Source organism: Narcine bancroftii, chromosome 4, assembly GCF_036971445.1.
Source record: "Narcine bancroftii isolate sNarBan1 chromosome 4, sNarBan1.hap1, whole genome shotgun sequence".
Classification (NCBI taxonomy): Eukaryota; Metazoa; Chordata; class Chondrichthyes; order Torpediniformes; family Narcinidae; genus Narcine; species Narcine bancroftii.
Window position 1 is genome coordinate 106,752,056 of NC_091472.1, and position 26,657 is coordinate 106,778,712.

At 35.5% G+C, this 26,657-nt stretch overlaps 1 protein-coding gene and 1 long non-coding RNA gene across 2 annotated transcripts in view; one reads left to right on the plus strand and one right to left on the minus strand.

Annotated features, from left to right (window-relative positions):
• The first annotated feature begins 1,864 nt into the window (after positions 1-1,864).
• On the plus strand, positions 1,865-25,652 carry LOC138760966 (uncharacterized). The gene is made up of 3 exons (XR_011356001.1): positions 1,865-2,069; positions 2,817-2,986; positions 25,550-25,652. It is a non-coding gene; the product is annotated as an uncharacterized lncRNA (long non-coding RNA).
• The window catches only part of ralgapa2 (Ral GTPase activating protein catalytic subunit alpha 2), a 521,318-nt gene continuing 512,679 nt past the window's right edge, over positions 18,019-26,657 (minus strand). The window contains exon 41 of the mRNA XM_069932375.1: positions 18,019-20,454. The gene's annotated coding sequence lies outside the window, so the exon portion shown is untranslated. The remainder of the gene's footprint in view (positions 20,455-26,657) is intronic.

Consider the following 26,657-nt stretch of genomic DNA (forward strand, 5'->3'; position numbering starts at 1 on the left):
GAATCAAAGATGAGAAAGGTTGGGGGGGGGGTGGGGGGAAGCTGACAAGAAAGGGGGAGAGCAGAAAGGATACAGCAAGAAAGGGGGAGAGCAGAAAGGATACAGAAGAAGAGGGTGTTCACTACTTGATATTAGAGAACTCTATCCTTGTACCATTAGGCTGCAGACTGCAGGTGTTGTTCTTTTAGTTGACACTGGCCCTCACTCTGGCAGTGGAGAAGGCCCAGGCCATACAGGTCAGTGTAGGAATGGGAAGTCAAACTGTCATGCAACCAGGAGCTCAGGACTGGAATTGTGGACAGAGCATAGATGCTCGCATTTGGTCTCACCGATGTAGAGGATGCCACATTTGGAGAACCAAATGCAGTCAATGAGGTTATGGGAGTTGCATGAGAACCCTTGGCTCAATTGGATCTGTTGGAGGAACTCAGTGGGTTGAATAGCATCAGTGGGAGTAAAAGAATAGCCAACTTGGGTTTACAGTCCAAAACATTGACCCTTCTTTGATGTTGCTTGACCCACTGAATTCTTCCAGCGGGACTGGTTTTTGCTTCAGATGCCAGCATCCACATGCTCCTGTGAGTCTTTAGATCAGATTCAAATGTCATGGAAGAAATAGAGTTGGGACTCAGGGTGACAATGAAGGAAAGTGAGATTATCCAAAGGTCAGAGTGAACCAGCAAAGCCACCAAGTTCGTGCTGACCACCAAACACCCATTATACTGATCCCACACTCATCTCATTTATTCTCTCACTTTCCCATCAAGTCCCTTCCCAGAATTTATCAATGATCTATACATTAAGGCCAATTTATAGTAGACAGGATGTGGCAGGAAATCCATGTAGTAAAAGAGAACATGGAAACTCCACAGACAGCACCGGAAGTTGCTGGAGATACTAAGACAGCATTGTTACCATGTGCGCCATTGGATGGACCCAAACAATCCTAATTGCGCACAATACTGATGTCCACTTAGAACTAGTTTTCAACCACACAGATTTACACTAGTTTTCTCTGGAAACTGTGTATCTTACCTTGATGTAAATGTTTAGGGAGGAGAAATTCTCCAGTTTCTTTCAGAATCAGAGTTGGATTGAAGTGAGGTGAGGGCTGAAATCCTGAGCTGAAGTTACAATCCTCAAACCAGGAGCTTGAGTTTAAATACATCCTTAAAATGTTTCAAGTTCTGGAAAAATGAATATATCTTGTATTATTTGTGCGATAATTTACAACATTCCCATGTCAATGTGGGAAGATACAAGAATATACCTGGATATTCTTCTAAAATGTGGAAGAAATGGCTAACATCATAAACCTTTTCCCTCAGAGTTTTATTATAGCCTTTTCATTTATGATAATAAAAATGTCTGAAAAGTGCCTCAGAGAGGTTCTGTAGCTACGACAAAGTGCCACACATCACTGGACTTTGCATCATTATGTAGACCTAATAAATTTTATGCATCCCAGAGGCACGGGGGGGTGGGGGGGAGGTGGGGGGGGGGGGCGAGAGAGAGAGAGAGAGAGAGAGAGAGAGAGAGAGAGAGAGAGAGAGAGCAAGTGAGCTGTTGGACAAGGGAGAACCTGGCTTAAAAAAACAGGAAGTCCAGAAAAAATAAAACAAGATAAAAAATAGTCATAGTTAATTTTTTTCATAATTTTCAACTAAAAAGATGTCTACAGCCACAACATTTTAAGTGCAGTTATTTTCACATTTCTCGTTGTAGTTTTCACTTGTATATGTAAAACATTTAGAATTGAAGAAACAGGAAAATGATGCACATCCAGTGGGAATGTGTGGTCATAATAGGAAATCACAATCAAAATTGATGATGTCCATTAAATTTCCCTTTGCAGTTACTTATTGATGCCATGGGGATGGAATGTGATTGATGACAGTATCTTGCGTGGTAAACTGCATCATTAAACTAACATTTAAAGTGAAGAAAGAATTGTTTATCACATCTCTGTGAAATGATTGGAGGCCTCCATATTCCACACACTGCCAATTTAAACATCCTACATCAGGCTAGAGTGTGCACTTGGGACAATTATTTCAGGAGTATCAAAGGTATGACTTTTTTTGAGATGTTGTCATTGTAGTTTTAACCATTTGGACAAGCTACCCTTAAAATCCTGATATAAACAGTTTTAAACTTTTTAAATAGCGAGCTCAGTGTTTATAAAGTGATTTATTAATACTAAGATTGCACCTATTGAATGCCTTATGCTTCATTATTTAAAAGATGTGCAATTTTCTGCCATGTTAACAACAACGGGGCGTTGGATGAAGGACATGCAGTAACTTATATCTTGGGTTGATGACTCTGGCTACCCATCAGGGTAAAGGAACAGTTTCTAAATTAAATTCAGGTAAACTGAGGGTATTTTGACTTATTCCTGGACTGTACCTTGTAAATAAGAGAACAGCTTTGGGAAGTCAAGAGAGTTATAATCCATAAACTACCTGAGCTTGGCACTTTTGAGGGCGGTGTTTCTGAGGCTGGACATTAACCATAATTAACGTCAGCTCATCCAGGTTGTTGGAGAAGTGAAAGTAATTTAAAGTTGTAGTAATATGGTTGCACTGTACTACTGCTGATTTAATCCATTTGAAATAATCACATTGACGACTTTTTAGCTGGCCTATATCAGCTTACATTCACATTTAGACTTCAAAGATCATACTTTAGAACATTAAGAGTTTAAGTGATTAAATGTCTTTGTTTGGATGTGGTAAAGGTTCCATTATTGTCATGTAATACCACATTTAGAATGTAACATATATTAAATTCTTTAACTTTTGTCTACCATAAAGCAGACAGAGAGTCATCACTTTGTCCAGCGCCCCTCACAGAAACCCACAGCACCTGATGTTCCAGAGTGGTCTCTCCTCCAAGTATTGACCAGGCCTGTGCCTGCTTAGCTTCTGAGATGAGACAATCCCAGACGTATTCCGACTATTAACAAGTAACATTCACACCCAACGTAAGTACAAACCTGAATATTGTTAAAGATCTCTTTACAAGGTGAGCAGGAACGCTACGTTATTTGAGCTGTAAACTGTATGCAATCATCAGTGAACATTCACCACAGAACTTTTGAGGAAGAAAGGTTCTTGAAGTGGTAAATACACAAAAGTGCTGGAGAAACTCGGCATGTCCCATAGGAGGCAAAAAGGTATATAACCAACATTTCAGTTCTGAGCCCTTCATCAAGATAGGAGCAAAAAGCAGACAGGTGCCTGAATAAATAGGTGAGGGGAGGAGGGAAGAAGAGGCAGGGGGAGGAGCACAGACCAAAAGCCATAGCAGTACATGGATAGGAGGGCAGGAGAAAAAAGATGAGAATTGATTCGGGGAGGGGGGTAGTTCAGTGAATGCAGAGCTGGAGAAAATGTGACAGGACAGGGAAAGAGAGAGAGAGACAAAGGGTGGGAAGCTGGAGGAAAGAAGACATAGGGAGAAGGAGAGAGATGGGGGAGGGGCTTATGGAAACCAAAGGTTGATGTCAATGCGATCTAGTTGGAGGGTGCCCAGATGGAATACAAGGTGTTTTTCCACCAATTGGCAGGTGGTCTCAGTTGGGCTCTGCATGAGACATGTTGGCATGGGAATGGGGAAGGGAATTGAAATGGGTTGCCACTGGGAGATCCCTGCTATTAGAGTTAATAGAGCAAAGATGCTCAACAAAGTGATCTCCCAGTCTACATCCAGTCTCTCCCAAAGAGGTCATAACAGGGGCACTGGATGTAATAGATGACCCTTGCAGATTCACTAATGAAGTGTTGCTTCACTTGCAAGGGCTGCTTGAGGCCCCAAATGGTGGTGAGGGAGGAGGTGCAGGTACAAGTGTAGCATTTCCTGTGGTCACAGGAAGTGGTACGAAGGGGGTAGGGATGGGCGGATGAATGAGTCATGGAGGGATCAATCCCTGTGGAAGGCAGAGAGAGGAAGATGTGTCTAGTGGTGGGATCATATTGTAGGTGGTGGAAATTGTGGGGGATGATGTGGAGGCCAGTGGTGTGGTAGGTAAGGGCATCTCCTTTCCTCCAGTTCCCTCCCTCTTATTTCTCTCTCTTTCCCTATCCCCTAGCTCTGCATTCACAGAGATACTCCCCTCCCCTGATCAATTCTCAGCTCTTCTCTCCGGCCCTTCTGTTCATGGCCTCTTGGCTGTTGACCTTTGCTCCTCCCCATTGCCCCTTCTTCTCTCTTCCTCTCACCATTTTATTCAGGTATCTGATTGTTGTTTGCCAATATCTTGAAGAAGGGCTCAGGCCCGAAACATCCATTACATATCTTTGCCTTCGATGGATGCTGTACATTTTGCTGAGTTTCTCCAGCACGTTTGTGTATTTGCTACAATAACAGCATCTGCAGACCTTATTGTTTCACTTATTGAAGTGGTAGTTCAGGAACTGCTCACAGGTAGCCCTGAGCAATGTTAAGTAGGAATGAGATCAAGTTCATTATCATCTCATTGTACATACACAACAGCATTTCTCCAGACCATGGTGCCTACACATACACATACAATATTCAGTACATAATAATCACAAATAAAGATAGAATTGAAAATAAATATGCATAAATATTTTGTAATAATTTTTCAGTTACAGGATGTCAGTTAAGAAGCCAGCTTGACAGCCCTAATTTTAATGCACCTGTACCACCTTCTTGATGGTAGTAGGACAAAGATCCTGTGTGATGAATGGAAAGGGTCCTCAATAATTCTTTGAGCTCTACTTAAGCAATGCTCCCAGTAAACGTCGTTATTCAAGGAAAGGGAGATCCAAGTGATCTTCTTGCCAGTTTGATGATCCGACACTTTGCCTAACCACACAATAATGCAGCCAGACAGGACACTCCTGTAAAATGTTGTCAAGATGAGAGCCAACAGCCAACTTCCTTAGGAAGGGTAGGTGCTGCTAACAAGGAGGTGTTGTGGGTCCATGACAGGTCATCCTTTATATGCACACCAAGGAACCTTTTGCTCTCCATGACGAAACCATTGATATGAGGTGGAGAGTGACCATCCTTCATCCTCCTTAAGTCCACAATCATCTCCTTTGTCTTATTCACATGGAGACTCAGTTTGTTTTCAAACCATTTTACGAGCATTCCAAACTCCTCCTTATATGCTGTCTTATTGTTGCCAATGAGGCCAAGCACTGTTGTATCATTTGCAAATTTGATGACTTTGTTAGATCTGGATCTGGCAGTGCAGTAAAGGACATACTGTATAAAGAAAAATATCAAGTACTTTGTCAAAAAAAAAAGAAAATAGCTTGGAATGGGGTATGCAAAAGGATTGCACAAAGCCTCTGACTATAACTGGAAGAGTGAGAATACTGGTGAAATAAGCTTTAATATGCCCATAGCTCTCTTCTTTTTATTGACCTTGTCAACATTTGAACATCTATTCATTTGCTCATTATTATTATACATTAACAGTTTTTAATTTTTTTATAATTTTTTATTTTTCATACTGTGAACCATATCAACCAAAATATATACAAACATTTCTCATTAAATATACACAGTGGCATTTTCTCCCTTTCCCCCCCCCCCCCCACCCACCTTCCCTCCCCCCCTTCCAAAACCAATAAATATTCAACATATACAATACAATAAAACCATTAAACAATATCTTCACACAATGAAAACTAAACAAGAAAAATGTGTAATCTACTTTTACACACTGGATCAAGTCGTTTTGTCTTCTTATCATTTTAGGGGTGGAGGTCGAGGCAAGCCCTTTCTGTTATGTTCCATGTATGGTTCCCAAATTTGTTCAAATAATGTGACTTTATTTTTTAAATTATATGTTATTTTTTTTCCAATGGAATACATTTATTCATTTCCATGTACCATTGCTGTATTCTCATGCTCTCTTCCATTTTCCAAGTTGATATTATACATTTTTTTGCTACTGCTAAGGCTATCATAATAAATCTTTTATGCATTTTATCCAATTTGAGGCCTAATTCCTTATTTCTTATATTACTTAGAAGAAAGATCTCTGGATTTTTTGGTATGTTATTTTTTGTGATTTTATTTAATATCTGATTTAGATCTTCCCAAAACATTTTCACTTACTTACATTCCCAAATTGCATGTACTGTTGTTCCCATTTCCTTCTTACAGTGAAAACATCTACCTGATAATGTTGGATCCAATTTTTTAAACTTTTGGGGTGTAATATATAACCTGTGTAACCAATTATACTGTATCATGTGTAACCTTGTGTTTATTATATTCATCATAGTTCCAGAACATAGCTTTTCCCATGTTTCATATTTTATCTTTATGTTTAAATCCTTTTCCCACTTTTGTTTGGGTTTATAGCTTGTTTCATCCTTTTCCTTATCTTGCAGCTTAATGTACATGTTTGTTATAAATCTTTTATTGTTTCTGTAATCACATATTCAAAGCTGCTTCCTTCTGGTAATCTCAGTCTGTTTCCCAATTTTTCCTTTAAATAAGCTTTCAGTTGACGATATGCAAACATTGTACCATGAGTTATTCCATATTTGTACTTCAACTGTTCAAATGTTAATAAATTATTTCCCCCCAAAATTTTTTATATTCTTTTGATTCCTTTTCTCTCCCATTCTCTAAAGGAAAGGTTATCTATTGAAAAAGGGATTAGCGGATTTTGCGTCAATAGTAATTTTGGTATTTGGTAATTCGAGTTTTTCCTTTCTAAGTGGATCTTCTTCCATATATTGAATAAATGATGTAGTACTGGTGAGCTTTAATATTGTAGCAGCTTTTCATCCCACTTATATCTAGTTCTATCTTAGTCCAGTCTAGTTTTTCCCTTGTCTGGTAAAAATCTGATAAATATCTTAATTGTGCTGCTCTATAATAATTTTTAAAGTTTGGTAACTGCAAACCACCTTGGTTGTACCTCTCTGTTAATTTATCTAACACTATCCTCGGTTTCTCCCCCTTTCCACAAGAATTTCCTTATTATTCTCTTTAGTTCATTAAAGAATTTCTCTGTTAAGGGAATTGGTAATGATTGAAATAAGTATTATATCCTTGGGAAGACATTCATTTTAATGCAATTTACCCTCCTTATCAATGTTAGTGCTAATTCTTTCCAATGATCTAAGTCTTCCTGCAGTCTTTTATTAGTGGCTGATAATTTAATTTGTACAGGCGGCTTGTTATTATCTAACCTAATACCTGGTGTAGGATTGCTTGTGTTTGCCATTTAAATGGTGAATCTTTTTTTAAATTCTGTATAATCTGCATTACTCATTGGCATCACTTCACTTTTATTTTCTTGTAACCCGATATTTCTCCATACTCCTTCAATTTCTTATGTAATTCTTTTATTGATATTTCTGGTTCTGTTAAGTATACTATGATGTCATTTGTAAATAAACTGATTTTATACTCCTTCTTTATTTTTATCCCTTTTATTTTCTTTTCTGTTCTTATCAGTTCTGCCAATGGTTCTATTGTTAAAGCCAACAGTGAGGGGGATAATGGACATCCGTGCCTAGTTGACCTACTTAATTTAAATTGGTTTGATACATATCCATTTACTGTTACCTTCACCATTGGCCCATTATATAATATATAATCCAATTAATATATTTTTCTGGTAGATTGAACCTCTGTAATACTTTGAATAAATAATTCCTTTCTACTCTGTCAAAGGCTTTTTCTGTGTCTAAAGCAACAGCCATGCTTGGCTTCTTATTTCCTTGAACTGCATGAATTATATTTATTTAATATATTTATTAATATAAATTTACAGACATTATCCGCTGTTTGTCTTTTCTTAATAAATCCAGTTTGATCTTGTTTTACTATTTTTTGGACACAATCAGCCAATCTGTTTGCCAATAATTTTGCTATTATTGGTCTATATAATGCTGGTGTTAGTGGATCCTTCCCCGTCTTTGGTATTACTGTAATTATTGCTGTCTTACCTGAATCTGGCAAGTTTTGTGTTTCTTCTGTCTGTTTAATTACTTCCAGGAGAGGAGGAATTAATAACTCTTTAAATGTTTTATAGAATTCTATTGGGAATCCATCCTCTCCAGGCATTTTATTGTTCAGCAGCTTTTTTAATATATCCTGTACTTCCTCTATTTCAAATGGTTTTATCAGTTTGTTTTGTTCATCTTCTTGAAATTTCAGCAATTCAATTTTAGCTAAAAACTCTTCTACTTTATCACCTTTCCATTCGTTCTCAGTTTGATACGACTGTTTATAAAATTCCTTAATTCTCATTAATCTCTATTGGATTATATGTAATTTGTTTGTCCTTTTTAAAAATCTTTTATTTTATTTTTCACACTATGAACCATATTGACCAAAATACACATTTCCCTCTTGAATATACACAGTGTCATTTTCTCCCCTTTTCCCCCTCCCTTCCCTCCCTTCATCACCCACCCCCCCTCCCCACCCACTCAACATTCAACATATATGATACATTAAACCCATTAAACAATGTCATCACACAATGAAAATAAACAAGAAATTTGTGTCATCCACTTTTACATACTGGGTCAGTTCATTTCGTCTTCTTCTCCTTCTGTCATTTTAGGTGGTGGAGGTTCGCGGTAGGACTTCTCCGTTGTGTTCCATGTACGGTTCCCAAATTTGTTCGAATACTGTGATGTTATTTCTTAAATTATATGTTATTTTTTCCAATGGAATACATTTATTCATTTCTATGTACCACTGCTGTATTCTCAGGCTCTCTTCTAATTTCCAGGTTGATATAATACATTTTTTTCCAAAGCTAAGGCTATCATAATAAATCTTTTTTGTGCTCCATCCAAATCCAGTCCAAGTTCTTTACTTCTTATATTACTTAGAAGAAAGATCTCTGGATTTTTTGGTATGTTGCTTTTTGTGATTTTATTTAATACCTGATTTAGATCTTCCCAAAACTTTTCCACTTTCTCACATGCCCAAATTGCATGTACTGTTGTTCCCATTTCCTTCTTACAGTGAAAACATCTATCTGATAATGTTGGATCCCATTTTTTAAACTTTTGGGGCGTGGTGTTTAGCCTTTGTAACTAATTATATTGTATCATGCGTAACCTCGTGTTTATTGTATTTCTCACAGTTCCGGAGCATAGCTTTTCCCATGTTTCATTCTTTATCTTTATGTTTAGATCTTGTTCCCATTTTTGTTTGGGTTTACAGCTTGTTTCCTCGTTCTCTTTCTCTTGCAGTTTGATGTACAAGTTTGTAATAAATCTTTTAATTATCATTGTGTCTGTAATCACACATTCAAAGCTGCTTCCTTCTGGTAACCTCAGCCTGCTTCCCAATTTGTCCTTCAAGTAGGTTTTCAGTTGGTGGTATGCAAACATTATACCATGAGTTATACCATATTTGCACTTCATTTATTCAAAAGATAATAATTTATTTCCCGAAAAACAATTTTCTATTTTTTGATTCCTTTTCTCTCCCATTCGCTAAAGGAAAGGTTATCTATTGTGAATGGGATTAGTTGATTTTGCGTCTATATTAATTTTGATAGTTGATAATTTGTTTTATTTCTTTCTTCATGAATTTTCTTCCATATGTTGAGCAGATGGTGCAGTACTGGTGAATTCCTATATTGCACCAGCTTTTCATCCCACTTATATAGTATATGTTCAGGTATCTTCTCCCCTATTTTATCTAGCTCTAATTTGGTCCAATCTGGTTTTTTCCTTGTTTGATAAAAATCTGATAGGTATCTTAATTGTGCTGCTCTATAATAATTCTTAAAGTTTAGTAGCTGTAAGCCCCCTTGTTTGTACCATTCTGTTAATTTATCTAGTGCTATCCTCGGTTTCCCCCCTTTCCATAAGAATTTCCTTATTATTTTCTTTAGCTCTTTGAAGAATTTTTCTGTTAGGTGAATTGGTAACGATTGGAATAGGTATTGTATCCTTGGGAAGATATTCATTTTAATGCAATTTACCCTTCCTATCAGTGTTAGTGGTAAATCTTTCCAATGTTCTAAGTGGTCTTGTATTTTCTTCATTAATGGCTGATAATTTAGTTTGTATAGATGGCCTAGATTATTATCTAGTTGTATACCTAGGTATCGGATTGCTTGTGTTTGCCATCTAAATGGTGATTCTTTCTTAAACTTTGTGAAATCCGCATTATTCATGGCATCACTTCACTTTTATTTGCATTGATCTTGTACCCTGATACTTCTCCATATTCCTTCAATTTCTTATGTATTTCTTTTATTGATATTTCTGGTTCTGTTAAGTATACTATGATGTCATCTGCATATAGACTGATTTTATATTCCTTCTCTTTTATTTTTATCCCTCTTATTTTCTGTTCTTATCAGTTCTGCCAGTGGTTCTATAGCTAACGCGAACAGTGAGGGAGATAGTGGACATCCCTGCCTAGTTGACCTATTAAATTTAAATTGGTTTGATATATATTCATTTACTGTCACCTTCGCCAATGGTCCCTTATATATTGCTTTAATCCAATTAATATATTTCTCTGGTAGGTTGAACCTCTGTAGTACTTTGAATAAATAATTCCATTCTACTCTGTCAAAGGCTTTCTCTGCATCTAAGGCAACTGCCACTGTTGGCATCTTGTTTCCTTGTACTGCATGGATTAAGAGTTTGATCTAGTTTTACTATTTTTGGTACACAGTCGGCCAATCTGTTTGCTAATAGTTTAGCTATTATCTTATAATCTGTGTTGAGTAGAGATATTGGACTATACAATGCTGGTGTTAGTGGATCTTTCCCCGTCTTTGGTATTACTGTAATTATTGCTGTTTTGCATGATTCTGGCATGTTTTGTGTTTCTTCAATCTGGTTCATTACTTCCAGGAGAGGAGGAATTAATAAGTCTTTAAATGTTTTATAAAATTCTATTGGGAGTCAGTCGTCTCCCAGCATTTTATTGTTCGGTAGATTTTTTAAAATATATCCTGTATTTCCTCTATTTCAAATGGTTTTATTAATTTATTTTGGTCCTCCTTGCAATTTCGGTATTTCAACTTTAGCTAGAAACTCATCTATTTTGTCTTCTTTCCCTTCATTCTCAGTTTGATACAATTGCTCGTAGAATTCCTTGAAGTTTTCATTGATCTCTGTTGGGTTATATGTAATTTGTTTGTCCTTTTTCCTTGATGCCAATACCGTTCTTTTAGTTTGTTCTGTCTTAAGTTGCCAAGCTAGTATTTTGTGCATTTTTTCTCCTAGCTCATAATACTTCTGCTTTATTTTCATTATGTTCTTCTTCACCTTATACGTTTGTAGTGTTTCATATTTTATTTTTTTGTCTGCCAATTCTCTTCTTTTTGTTGTATCTTTCCTTGTTGCGAATTCTTTTTCTATATTTGCTATTTCCCTTTTCAGCTGTTCTATTTCCCGATTGTAGTCCTTCTTCATCTTAGTTACATAACTTATTATCTGTCCTCTGATGAACACTTTCATTGCATCCCATAGTATAAATTTATCTTTCACTGATTCCGTATTTATTTCAAAGTACATTTTAATTTGTCGCTCAATGAATTCTCTAAAATCCTGTCTTTTAAGTAGCATGGAGTTTAATCTCCATCTATACGTTCTCGCTGGGATGTCCTCCAGCTCTATTTCTAATAACAGGGGTGAGTGATCCGATAACAATCTAGCTTTATATTTCATTTTTCCAACTCTCCCATGGATGTGGGCTGACAACAGGAACAGATCTATCCTTGAGTATGTTTTGTGTCTATCCGAATAATATGAGTATTCCTTCTCCTTTGGGTGTTGTTTCCTCCATATATCCAAAAGTTGCATTTCCTGCATCAATTTAACCATACATTTGGTTGCTTTCTGCTAGTTTGTTTGTCCAGTTTTGTCCATCTTTGAGTCCAAATTAAGGTTAAAGTCCCCTCCTATCAGTATATTCCTCTGTGTATCTGCAATCTTCAAAAAGATATCTTGCATAAATTTTTGATCCTCTTCATTAGGTGCATATACATTGAGCAAATTCCAAAATTCTGAAGAAATCTGACTCTTTATCATTACATAACTCCCTGCTGGATCTATTATTTCCTCCTCTATTTTGATTGGTACATTTTTATTGATTAATATAGCTACTCCTCTGGCTTTTGAATTATATGATGCTGCCCTTACGTGCCCTACCCAGTCTCTCCTTAATTTCTTGTGTTCCACTTCAGTTAGATGTGTTTCCTGCACAAATGCTATATCAATTTTTTCTTTCTTCAGTAAATTTAACAGCCTCTTCCTTTTGATTTAGTTATATATTCTGTTAATATTTATAGTCATACTTTGTTTACCTCTCATTTCCGCTTCCTCATCACCACCTTTCCTCCTTATCCATTTGTTTTCTTTTTTTGAACACGCTGTAAGACAACACTTCTAAAACATAAAATATTCCCACATCTAAAATTCCCTTAACCCCAAATGTCCCCCCCTCTCTGAGTTTCCCCTTGTCCCTTGCCAGGCAACCACAACTCTCCTCTCCATTTGGATTGCGAACCCGCTTGCAAGCGTCAACTGATTTCGCAGTGACTGTTATTCTCTCCTACCCAGGCCCCCAGAAGACTTTTATCTTCATATATAACAAAGCTCACTCTCTTAATTCCCCCCTTACTTCCTTTCTTCCCCTTCTTAGTTCTTACTTATACATTATTTTTCTTCTTTATATGAAGTTTATTGTGATTCTTGTTCTTGTTACATCTCTTCATCTCTCTTTCTATCTTGTAGGCATTCTGCAAATTCTCGTGCTTTCTCCAGATCCAGAACAGTCTGCTTTGCTGCCCCGGGATAACTATTTTAAGCACTGCTGGATATCTTAACATAAATTTATAACCTTTTTTCCATAGGATCGATTTTGCTGTATTAAACTCCTTCCTCTTCTTTAAGAGTTCAAAACTTTTATGTCTGGGTAAAAAATTATTTTTTGACCCTTGTATTCTCATGGTTTATTGTCTTCTCTAATTTTATTCCTTGCCCACTCCAGTATATTTTCTGTTGTCGTATATCTCAAAAAGTTTACTAAAATGGATCTTGGTTTTTGATGTATCTGTGGTTTCGGAGCTAGTGTTCTGTGTGCCCTTTCTATTTCCATTCCTTCCTGCATTTCTGTCATTCCCAGGACCTTTGGGATCCATTCTTTTATAAATTCCTTCATATCTGTGCCTTCTTCATCTTCCTTTAGACCCATTATTTGTATGTTGTTTTGCCTACTATAATTTTCCAACATATCAATTTTCTGAGCTAACAACTCTTGTGACTCTTTAATTTTATCACTTTCTTCCAATTTTCTTCTTAAGTCATTTACTTCCAATTCTACAGCCGTTTCTTGTTCTTCCACATTTTCTACTCTTTTCCCTATTTCTGTCATGACTAGCTCTAATCTTTGCACTTTATCTTGTTCTTTTTATTTTTCTTTTAATTGCACTAAATTCTAATGACAACCGTTATTTTAATGCTCTCATTTGTTCTTGAAAATAAGCTTTATCTATATTCTGTCCATCTGTTTTACCTTCTATTTCTCTGTGAAGATCTTGGTCTTCTTCTTCCTCTTCTTCTGTTTCTGTACCTGTGTTTGTGTCTTCTTCTCTTCTTTGTATCTGTCTCTTCTGACGAGTTGCTTGTCTCACTTTGTCGGGCCTCTTCTTGCTTGGCCTCTTGCTGTTGGTTCTCTTCTTCTGAGCTGCTCATCTGAGCCTCCTGCTACTGCTCTTCTTTCCTTTCACTCCCACCCCTGCTGCTTTCCTCTTCTTCCAGCTGAGAGCCCTGGTGTCAGGCATCTCTCAGCTGGTTGCGCTGTGGTTACCTGCTCCTCAGCTGAGCCCCTCTCCCGTCGGTGTTCTCCTTCTCCTTAGTTTGCACACTGTGCACTTGTTTGGCTCAGATAGCCATTTTTGCAGTCGTCCAGCAGTCGGGGGGGGGGGGGGGGGTGGGGGCGGGGGCAGGTCGTGACTCTGCAGGGCCGTCACCAACCTCGGAGATTGGGTGCTCTTCTCCACCACGGCTTTCTGTTTCTTTGTGCAGGTAAGGCCTTCTCCTTTCTTTTCCGGTGTCTTTTCTTCTTTTTTTCCCCATTGTTTTTACTTTTTCCTTCTTGGGTGCCATTTTCTTTCTTTTTTCTACAACTTTATCTTTTATTTCTTATATTTTGTATTTATTGAACTTTGTCTTTTCTTAACTTTTTTTCTTCTTTTCTGGAGAGGGCTGGTTTTACCCTACCGGCTACTACTCCATCACGTGACTCCTCATTATACATTAAAAGTTGACACAAAACCTTAACTTTCAGTTATCATTCAATATTTTTAAAGTGATCATATCAACTAAATATAAAACTGGAAAAATTTACAAAGTACATCAGTGAGTGGATCTTGAATTAAATAATTTAATTTTGTGCAGCAATAATAATAAACTAATTGCATTGAAATCATAATTTTTAATGAATTCCCTCTCCACGACAATTCACATAACAAAGGTAACCTGAAATTACATCTTAAAACATTTGATATTTTAATCTATTATGAAGCTTCCTCCTTTTAAAAGTTGTTGTTTTACAATGAAGAAACAAAAAAGACTCCAAAATGAATGGTATGAACATGAATTTACCTATACTGATGACAGAGATTTGAAAATAAGTCTTTAATAAAAAATAATTCATTTTGTGGTGATATGGAACATCTGAAAAAGAGAAGAGATGCAATTTCTTAATGATCATGTGATGACTGGATGAACGCATTGAGACAGTAATAGTAAATTCAATCAGTGAACCCAAAGCAGACATCTTCGTATTTCAATGTGTGGATTAAAAAAATCCTATTAGTGTTTTTTATGAACTTTATCACTTTATTTTTAATCAAATGATGAGAGGGACAAACCCCTTTCACATTTCTCATGGTTTGCATTTCAAAAATAATTCCAAAACCATAGGATTATAAAAAAAATTCCTTCATTCAAATAGTGTCCAAGATTAGTTCAGAAGGACGACACCATGAAATTCAACTGAAAGAGGCATGATTTTCATTCAGCTTTTGTCGTTGAATGCATGACAGCAACTTTCATTTTAAATAATTATGGATGCACTACATTGCTTTTGTTTGGTTATATTTAAATTATCTAGGAATCCTTACTGGTAGAATACATTTAAATAGAGAAAAACGATGTCCACCTTTAAATTTTAGTCGAAGTTATATAGGTTCTGCATCTAGTAAACAAGATTCAAGTTTTATTATTTTCATCAGTTGACATGTTTAAATGGAGAGGGAATAAAGATAGAATTGCCTTTCCTTCACAAATAGTATAACGTTCATTCTACAAACACAAATTTTCTTTCACATTGAGTGCAAACTGTGACAATGTTTGGATGTGAGATGAGTGTAAAAAAGAAAGCACACATTAAAATACTTCTGTTTTATTCAGAGGGAGTTGGCAGGATGTTGAACAAATCTATTTAGCAGAACCATTTTAGAAAGGCTTTTGCACCATCTTCACACTTCTTCACACCTTCTGACAGATGACAAGGTGGTGCTTTGTTACAGTCTTCACAGGAAAGATTCACTAAGGCAGTCATGCTGCAGTGAACTAATGTAAAAATCTACTTCATAATTAAAAAAAAAAAATTTAATCCATACAGTCAGCATCGCACACTATTACATTCATTTATCCTTTGAAAAAAATGTAGGATCATTTGAACAATAACATTATATGACCAATAGAGCAGGGCTCCCCAAACTTTTTAACTCATGGAATCCTTTGGGGAGCACTTGGAAATCGCAGAACCCAGTTTGGGAAACGCTGCAATAGAGGAACAGAAAAATAATGAGCTCAGAAAACAATATTCTCGTGCATTGGATGCAAACAGCCCCACAGTAGAAGCTGTGAAAGACTGAAGAATCAAATGATTACCAGAGTTGGGTTTACCTACAACCTAGAACAGCATGTTGTAACATGATTCCCATTTCCAAAAGATTTTCAGGAAGGCCTGCTAGACCCAGCTCTTCGGACATTGATTTTTTAGAAAAAACAACTCCATCAATTTTAGAAGAGAGACAGTGAAATTTTAACTTCTCGATCTTCAACCTTGAGAACAGCTGTGAAAATGGATATGGGAGACAAGTGAGGAAGAAGTTTAAAAAAAAGTCAAACAGCAGTGTATTATTAATGGTCACATTTCTGTTTAGAAATTATTTAAATTTATGAAACAAATGTGCCACCAATGGATTATTTTTCATGTCTACTTTGGTATTTCTACAGGGGCAGTGTGAACCTGGAATGTCTAAATGCATAAATATAAAAACATAACACTGCAATATCCACCAAAATATATCAGCTCAAATGCCTAATTTTTAGAAAGGTATTAAGAAATGTAGTTTGACAAAAGATAAACTGTGTAAATGTTTATGGAGTTACATAAACATTTGTTTCTGAATTCAAACAGAAAAAATGATAAATTTCAGACAATCGAATTATATACTGAAATATGAGTATTATTTTCAATTTGTGCAGAAAGTACTTTTAAGTTAAACATTATATGTTTCCTGGTTTACACTTTCTCTAGTACAGGTGGATTCCTGAATCAATAGTTTATGGTATGGAACCATATTAGTCAATGGCCACTTTTGAGTATTTACATTTAGGAGAAAGGTTAAGATGAAGATAAGAATATTTTGTTCTCAATCTTTACTGGGAAATGATTTCTTTAATGTCAAGTAATTTTTTTGATGGAACACAAATATGAAATTGGTCCAGATCTGGGTGACAGCTTCATCTGTCATCACAAAATTACTACACTGAGTCATTTTTGTCAGTCATCTTTGGAAACTGATTTAGAAAATTGTCCAGCATTGCATGAAACTTTTGGGGACATTTGCTGATGCATTAATAAGTGCCAGAAATAATCTAATGAATAGAGTCATAGAACCATAAAGCATACAAACGGGCCCTTTGGCCCAACTTGTGCATGCCAATCAAATTATCCATCCAAGCTAACCAAATTTGCCTGCATTTAGTCCATATTCTCTCCAAATCTTTCCTATCTATATGCCTATCTAATAGCTTTTAAATGTTACAATTGTCCCTTCCTCTACCACTTCTTCCAGCAGTTAATTCCACACACCCACTATTTCCTGTGTGGAAAAAGGTGCCCCTCAAGTTCCTTTTATGTCTTTTCCTTCTCATTTTAAATCCATGCCCTCTAGTTTTAGATTCCTTCCAATTTTAGAATATGTAAGCACTTTACAGACACACACTGCAACAACAAAGATAATTTCAGTTTTTATTGCTTTTGAATGTGACTAATTTTAATCTTTAATTTTAATGATACTACACAGGAGAGAGTCCTTTCGGCCCATGAAACCTGTGCTGCTCAATTACACCCAACTAACCTAAAAACCCCACAGATATTAAGAGGGTGGGAGGAAACCAGTGCATCCAGAGGAAACCCACTCAGTACAAACACCTTGTAGACAGATTCAAACCTGGGTTGCTGGCGTTGTAACAGCGTTGCGCTAAACACTACGTTAACTATGCCACCCTTCACAAAGCAAACAAAATAAATGTTAAATATTGCTGAATAATAGAATCTCGAGAGGGAGTCATGCACATAGAATTTAGTCAATTATATCAGTGACACACTACGAAAGAAAAGTCAGAAGAGGGCAGATTTGTTCAATGAAAAGAAGACATCTTCTGCATTAAAATAATAGCATGAAACCCTTGGCATTAATAAAAAAAATGGAGCATTTTAATGAAAGTACACTTCCCCTGATGAGCTACTTATATATCTAAACTAGATTTTCTGTAACTCCATAAATTAAATTATTCATATGGAAAATTGTTCACCAGTATAACAAGTTCAAAATATCAGTGCACAAATCAAGTAACTATGTTATAATTTAGGAATAAGGTAAGCATTGAAATATAGTAAATCTTTAGCTAGACACTATTTAACCTTTTAGGAAATGAAGATTCCTATAAGGAGTAAATTTGTAAAACTCTTCAGGTTCAGAAGGAGAACACTGCAAATTGGAAATGTCTGGAAACAGGGTGCACTTCTTTAATTTTGTTTTACATTGTAAAGTTACAGATTTTTAAAGAAACATTAAAAAAGGCTACAAAGATGTTCCTATTGAGAAATATATTTTAAAAGTAACTTGCAGATCAAGCAAATGAATAAAACAGAGGTGCACTTACAGGTAATGATTTACAAATTATGTACTATAGAAGGTACAATCTCAGCTGTGATTTGGTAAGTCAGGATAAATTACACAAATTACCATCTTATGCTGCAAGAATGCATCTCAAATTCACACATCAAATGCCAAAAACAGATCACTGGAGGCTCTGGCCATTTTCTTTAAAGTGACCACAATAATTGACAAAAGCAACACCAACTTGAAACAAAGGCTTCTTTTTATATTCTGCTTATCAAATATTACTCCTTATTTACATTTATAATAAAAATAAAGCATCATACAAAGCATCTGACAACCAAAGAGCACATTCACTTGACTGGTACACAAAGTGCAATGGAAACAGTGCTGCCTTGTAACTAAAGGATGAACATCAAAAGAACATCTCTTCAGAACAATGATGTTGTGTCATTGGAAAAGAAAATCAGTAGACATTGACAGAATTTGAAAAATCAAATTAATTATTTTTTTTTCTGTCTAGAGTATTCGAACAAAACATAATCTGAGTAATAAATAGTCCAGATAACCCATATGTCAATTGCTGATTGAGGCATACAGGAAGACAAAGATTTTCAGGAGTATGATATAAAATGAAATGAGCTGCAAACACACAAACATACAAAATTTTCATAAAATTATAATTCTACTTGTCATAATTTTTAAGATACAAGAAGTGACTAGTAATCATTATTCAAAAAGGTCCCAAATTAAGTTTTTAAGCATGCAGTGATTTGCTTGGATTTTCTTGCTGTTTAGTGGCTCAATGCATTTAAATGAAAACAAACATCAAGTATTTGGTCCAGTGCTTTAGAGCTTTGGGATAATGTGTAATTTTGCTTCACAAAGATCCTTAACAGCCTGATGGGTGTTTATTCAGAATTTGATCAAGATAAATGCAGCACCTTAGAATTATTTTGTTATTGGTAGCCATCTTTCTTTCTAAAATGACAACACCATAAATATCAGGAAATACTTATAAAGCATGAAAACGAGGCAAATAACTGCATAGAAAGTTTGGAACAGTTAAAATTGTAATAATAATGCTCCACTTTCTTTTTAAAAATGTTTTTTTTGCTTCAGTATGATATGAAGGGGGTAGTAAGTTAAGAGTTTTAGCTTAAAAGTGTGTCAAAATTGCAAATAAGCCTTTATTCATTAATAAACCATATACTAGATAAATTATGGATGTTACGATCCATTGCCAAAGTAGCTCAGATACTTGTTTTGTATCATCCTCCTGATGTATTTGTACTTATAATCTGAAAAGAGCAAATAGTTTAAAGTTAACATATAAACTTAGGTATACATTTGAACTTTATTCTTTCTTTGATTTTACAATGAACAAAAATTCAAAAAGGGGCTTCACTCATACATGGTCACTCATACAGAGTGTAAATACAGAGACACCACGTGATGTGCACATGCATGTAGCTAGTTCACTGACTCTGGAGCTTCACCTAATGTTCAAGTCCATAGCAGCAGAGTTTCTCTAAACTAATAATTCACATTCCTAGGCTTGCTTGCTACGGTAATCACATTTTATGGAATTAATAAGGTGGGAATGCAAGTAAGGAGGCAGGTAATGGCTGGAAGGCAGTGCATAACATTTGCCAAAAGAGGAGTAAACATCCTTATATGCACATATTGCACAGCACGATTCTAATGAGGGAATTACATCGGGTTTGTAAAATCCTATTAAGCTTTCTTTCCCTAAGTGGCACAATATCAATTGGAAACACTGAAGGGCATGATTTTAATATATTTTGGAATCCTTGGTATTGCCATAACTGAACGAGAATTGCCTTATTATAAGACTATCTGTGATAGTCTCAGAGTATGCTTGTCGTCATTTGGTCTCTTAATATAGCCAGTAGAAGGTATGATGTATAGTGATCCCAAGAGTGGTGGAGAGATTGACATATAACCTTTGTAACTCGACTTTAACTGCTTCATATTGTTGGCATTTTATTAGGAAATCCAAGGACAAGTTATCTTTTATGAAATTCAATTCTATATCAAAGAAAGACAGTTCAAATCATAACAAAAGTGAATGGCATTCGAAGGACTGTAAAGTGTATAAATCAAGAATCTGAAAAGCAAGCCTCAGCTTGCAACTCGCCACTGTAAGATTCTTTTGTTTGCACATTTATTGGGTGAACTGTTAGAACAGCAAGATTTCCCAGAGAATATGTACGTTGTGGCACGTGGCAGTGTTGGGGAGAGCTGAACTGCTGGATCTATGGGAATTTCAGAGCTTTGACTTCCATCAGGAGCACCTGAAAAATGGAACAAAATGAACAAATTACTGTTCTTGTTCAATTTTAATTACATATTTTAAAGTGTATTGATGCGGTGATGCTATCAGCTCTGTGGGCGCAAATCAGCAAATTTTGTTCAAAACATACTTGAAGTTGCACTGATTGGATTAGGTCTTAAACTTCTAATAACATTAATTTACAAATGTACACTCTTTCCCAGTTACTATAAAGATGAGGTTACATTAAAACCAACCCTTGATCTATTGAATAGTATAACTGTGCCAGCTTGTTCCTGCCCTTGAATAAATTAAATACTTTGGGCCTGAAAATTACTTTAAACTATTATAATTCATTAAAAAAAAACAATTTGAAAAACATTTCTGAACCAATGTAAAAGTGGACTGGACCAAGAATGTTTTTTGACAGCCTTAGGAAAAGAGTGGGTCTTATTTAGATGAACTATATTTTGAAACCACACTAAATCATAAATCTAAATAATTTGGGGAATAATTCAATCTGATTTAGAATCCTCTGATTTTTATTCTCTGCTGTTCAGCTGGATTTGCTGATACTCAAGTAAAAACTTGACTCCTGGGTACTTCAAGATCAAAATGCAAGAAACAAATCTAACACAATAGATATTTAAACACTTTTCTGAATGATCTCAATGATCAAGCAGCATCAATAGGAGAAAAAGAATAGTCAACATTTCAGACTAGAACACTTCATCAAATTAGAGATTAATATTTTGAAGATGTTCCAAATGTTTTTAAGGAATTAAAACAATTATGCATTATTTCAATTTACTTCCAAAAAAGATTAAAAATTGGTAGAGACTAATAGTGTATTTCAAATATAGTACTTGACTAGAGAATCTAGAGATAAATCTGGCCCCTCAGTTTTGAGCACAGTACGTGCAGCTGAAGGCATTACCCATAAGATTAAATAGCTGATATCAGGATGCATACTGCACAAACAGCAGAAAGGTTCAGAAACTAAACAGGTATTTCAGTAAGTCAAAATTCTTGAGAAAATTAGAAAAAGCACACACGAGCAGCACAAACTGATACAATAGTTGTGATGTCCTTAAAATGTACAATATTTTGAAGACTGGACCAAATTTAAGTTTATTTTGCCTCTTTTTTGTTAAGGTAAAATAAAATTTTGATCAACACCAAGAGACACAGTGGTGAAACAAAGTGCTTTATGACTAATAATTGGTCCAATATTTTGTTGTATTTGTAGTTTTTTCTAGTAACAGTTACTTAGAGTGTAGCTGTTTCATTCAATTTTGGCCTGTTAGCTGGCTCCATTTTCAGACCATTGTGAAATCAATTGAATCTCTTTCAACACAGTTATTTACGTAAATCAAAATTCAAATTGTTAAATTCAAATATACAATGTGTAATGGATTATAATATTGTGAGGATTTTGGCAAGATTAGTGGGTTACATACATACACACATTTTAAAACAGATCTTATTTAAAAGACTGAAGAATTCATATTCAGTAACATTGCAGAAAGAATGAAGAATGCTAAGCATATTTCACAAGTAGGTGCTAATTGAACTGACGTCATAAAATGAAAGACCATTGTTTTGGAGGAGACAAACTGGCTACAAGTACCTTTCTGAAAAGTACTCACAGGAAGGTCACTCCTGAGTTTTGTTTATCTAAGACAACATCTTGACCAAGGAGAAGAACTCCTGTTGTTTTTGAAGAAGGTGGGGGTTTTGCAAGTGAGAGAGTCACATGGGCTTTCTGGCAGTTGGAGAGAGGGAGAGACAAGTTAACAAGCTCTCTCAGCTTGTGTGTGTGTAACACTGAAAACGTCTGAAACAAGCCAGGAAGAGCTGGTTGGAAACAGAAAGTTCCAGAGCAGTGGAGTGGCTGGAAGCACTATCTGTCTGATGTTTCTCTTGAAATAAGAGGAACAGAACAGAACTCTGTGGTGGTTTGAAAGAAAGAGGTTACTGTGATAGTACAGATCTATCACCAATGTACATAGTGTATATAGTTACTGTATCTAGACTGTGCTTACAGCGATTGGCTGAGAGCTAAGCCACGCCTATTGTCTGGGCCTTAAAGGGTTGTGTCCCTAGCCAGGTTGGATCATTCCGGACTGGTCGGCCACTTGTGAAGAGCTCCTGTCTTTTGCTAATAAAAGCCTTGGTTTGGATCAACAAGTCTTTGATTCTTTCGACGAGCTCTACAGTTACCATCTGGGAAACCCTGATGGGGCAAGTTTCATCAGCGAGACCTTGAGGTGACTTATGGTGGTACCTCAGTTGTGGAAATCCTGGAACAACAAATCTCTCTCTGCAAACCCTATAAGAACCTTCCTGAGCGGTAAACAATTACCTTTCGAGCACCAAAGCCTGCTGAACTTTATACGTGTTAAATTCTGTGCACAGTATAAGAATTGCCTGCATCCAGAGAACTTGGAAGAAAGAGAAGTGAGATTGAACTGTGAACCAATGAACTTTTCTTAAATTTATACACACACGTGCACTTAGAATTAGAAAAGGGTTAATTTGGGTTAGTTAAGTATAAAGATAAGTTAAGGTTTGATTCTGTTTTCATGTTTAAAGTTGATTAAAAATAACTTTTGTTTAAAAACCACTTGTCTTGGTGAATGTCTATTGCTGCTGGGTTTTGGGGTCCTTTGGGCTCGTAACAAATGTTACACAACCACATGGAAAGTAAAATAAACAAGTCCAAATATTTATATATAAAACTTAAAAATATCAGTCATTTTTGACAATTTAGCTATTTAGTTGAAAAGGTTAGCTGGTACACACCAAATAATCCCACAACTTTTCAAATGAACAGAATGAAAATCAGATCACAATTCTTCCCAAATTGCTTCTCGTGGTTAATAAAGATGACCCTTTGTAGATGAAAATATTAATGATTATATTTCATTTTTAATCAAACCTATAATCAATTTGATTTAATAACCAAGGACAGAAAAAAAAAGAAGCTGGAATCTGGAGCAAAAAACACAATCTACTGGAGGAACTCAGTGGATCAAGTGGTAACAGTGGGAGATAAGGAATGGTCTATGTTTCAGGCCAGAAACCTTCATTGACACATCAACCATTCATTTTCTCCCACTGATGCTGCTTGACCTGTGGAGTTGATCCAACAATTAACCCGGCCAATTAGCAGAACGTAGTTTTACAAAGAAAAGCAATTATGCTTTGATCCCACATCTTTCAAATGAGGAGATTACCAATGAAAAGAACATCTTTGTTCATCTCATCTCCTGCACCCTCTGTAAGCAGGAAGCAATGATATCATTGTTTTACACCATTAATGGCTTAAGTCAACACAGATAGAATTCAGAAAATTTCATAGATTGCATGATCCATTACATTTTCTTTTCCTTGTCAACTTGGAATGTTATAAATTGCATAAAACTTGATCTATAATCCATTACATGTGAATTAGGGGAACCCTTATGAGGTTGGAAAGTTTTGTTTTAATACAGATCTTGTATAAATCCTTTAGTTGAGTTTTGTGCAAGGATAAAATGCTTTAGTTGTTAAATCCAAATCATACCAGGTAAGGAAAATAGCAAAATAGACAACACTGGATGGAGAGTATAAATTATTTAAAAATTTTGCTTGTCATAACTAAAATGCAATTTTCTATGGTCTGTGATGAATGTTGGTTATGTGTTTGATTCTGGGCCCTGTCTTGGATATCATGGCCTTCACAAGATAATACCAAAACCAAATCAGGAATAATGACTGAACTTTGTTAGATTAAAGAAATAGTGATCTCTCACTGTGTCACCAAAAGACTTCAACTTGTATCAGTGAAAGCTTCAATCACCCAGACAGCATTATATTCTGGGAATCTAACCTGTCACTGAGGAAGTCAAAGGAACAAACAACTATTTTTATAGCTGGTTGATTTAAGCAGACATACGGTATGGGCAAGACTGGGTTGGATGTTTGATGGCATCAAAATGAAAGCCGAATCTGAATAAGAGAGATTCAATAGGTCTGAAAATCCAAACTGTTCAGAGAATGGATCAGTCCGAATTTTTGGATTTTCTGGAATCTTGGACAGTACTTTTAAAACTCAAATTTAAGTAGGAATAAAAAAGAGATGAAGAAGTAAATTTTGATAGTTATACATTAGCAAATTCACCATGCTTCATTTATCATAATGAGCAGCTTTAAAGAAAAATAAAGTCAATCAGGCATGGCCTGCTTGTTGTTGCTGTGAATCTGAGGTACTTATGCATGCACCCATACTAAAACCTGCTAAGTTTAAAAGGTTTGAGAGCTTTCAAAAAGCCTCGATACTTGAGTGGTCTAGATTTCTGGCATCTGGATTTTTTGACTTCTACTGTTCTAGGAAAATTCATGAAATCGGTGGGATGTCTTCCATGGAGATGGACACTTGTTTGTGTTATGGAAATCACTCTGGTCAGTTCCAAGTACAGGCAAAAACCCTGTTATCCAGAATTCAAGCAACCAGCAAAAAAAAGAGGAAAATAAGAAAAATAAATAAATACATTCAGAATAAACAAGAATAAATAAAAATGTAAATAAAAGTTTAAAAATTTAAAAGTAAATGTTATCTGAAGTAGCACATGAACCTTTGATGAAGATGGGAGCAAATATTCAGCCAGTAGAGTGCTTTGTTCGTGCTTTGCTTGTACCAGCTGTTTGAATAAAATGGTGTCACCCAGGATGAAGAGTTTTGCCTGTAGAAGCTGTTTGAATAAAGTTATGTTTGTATAAAATGTCATTGCCCAGGATGAAGAGCCAGTTGATGCTGTTCGCTGTTGGGATGATTCTCTTAAGTATCTCCTTATCCCTGCTTAGTAAGAGTCTTTATTAATATACTTAATATTAATATTATTAATAATATTAATAAAGATAAAGGGCTTATCTGTAAACTTGAGGGTTAATTATGATGTTATTGTTTATTTTTCAGGCAGCACCTACAGATGCAGTGACAGTTAAATGCTTTCAAAGAGTGTGACTGAAAATAAATAAAATGCTTTAAGGTTTATATATTCATGCAAGTGAAGTTTGTTCAGTACATTATAGTACAGTATTGTTGTCTTTTAAACTGTTTATTCTTCATGCAGGTATATGAATTAGGCATTACAAGTGTGAGTCTCAAGGAACCGAAAACGTGCTTATCCGACATCGATCAATCCCTCATGTAAGGTGCTGAATACCAGGGGATTTGCTGTATTTACTTATTTGTGATTTATATCTCAGATAAATTATGAATATTTTCACAATTTCTTTTACTTATTTTAGTTTGCAAATATTACCTCTGATATTGGGGTTTCCTTAGAAAGTTTTATAGATGTATATTTTGACACATACATTATTTTTATTTCACCGTTCATCATTCCACCATCAGCAATACAGTGAAACAAGCTTGAGTAGTTGATTAGGAAAGGATTTCATAGCCCAACTGGGAAGGGGCAATAATATTCTATTATTTTTAAACCCACAGTAAAGGATTTTACAAATCAACATGTCTTTGAACAATTATAAAAAGAAAAACCATATTTTTCTTGATATTATAAACATATATGTGAACAGAATAAATACAAATTGAACAGATATTTAGTCTATTAATATCATGAATCGAGAAATATTCCATAACTTCTTGTCTCTACTATTGTCACTTGAAATTATTTAAACAATAAGCTATTCAAGTTTTTGAATGTTTAATTTGCGTTTTAAATTTCACAAACGACTTGCTGTATTCGTTCTGGATTGTTGGAAAGGATACAGTAAGACCATATTTTCATATAATCTATCATGCTGAGGAAGTGAATTTTGTGCAGGTTGGTAGACGGGTATTGACAGCAGCGTAGGATGAAGTGGAGTGAGGTAGGAAGATGCGGGATGGGGTTGTGAAGAGAAAATCCAATGGAATGGAATGAACAGTGGAAGGATTGTATTGATAACCATTGCTTAAAATGTCTTGGTGCAATGCAAAAGCTCAAAAGAAGAAAAGTGAATATATAAATTAACTACAGAAAAAGTAAGGAAAAAAACAACTGCCACCTAAAACATTGGGCTAGTTACATAAAGATGTATTTGCTGAGATTATATTATATTTCACAGTACAAAAAAAACACATTTGATACTTATGATGGCACTACATAATAATGTTTTATAATGTTTTAGCTTCTTCTTCGAAAATGATTGGCCAATTAAATGATCTAGTTTGTT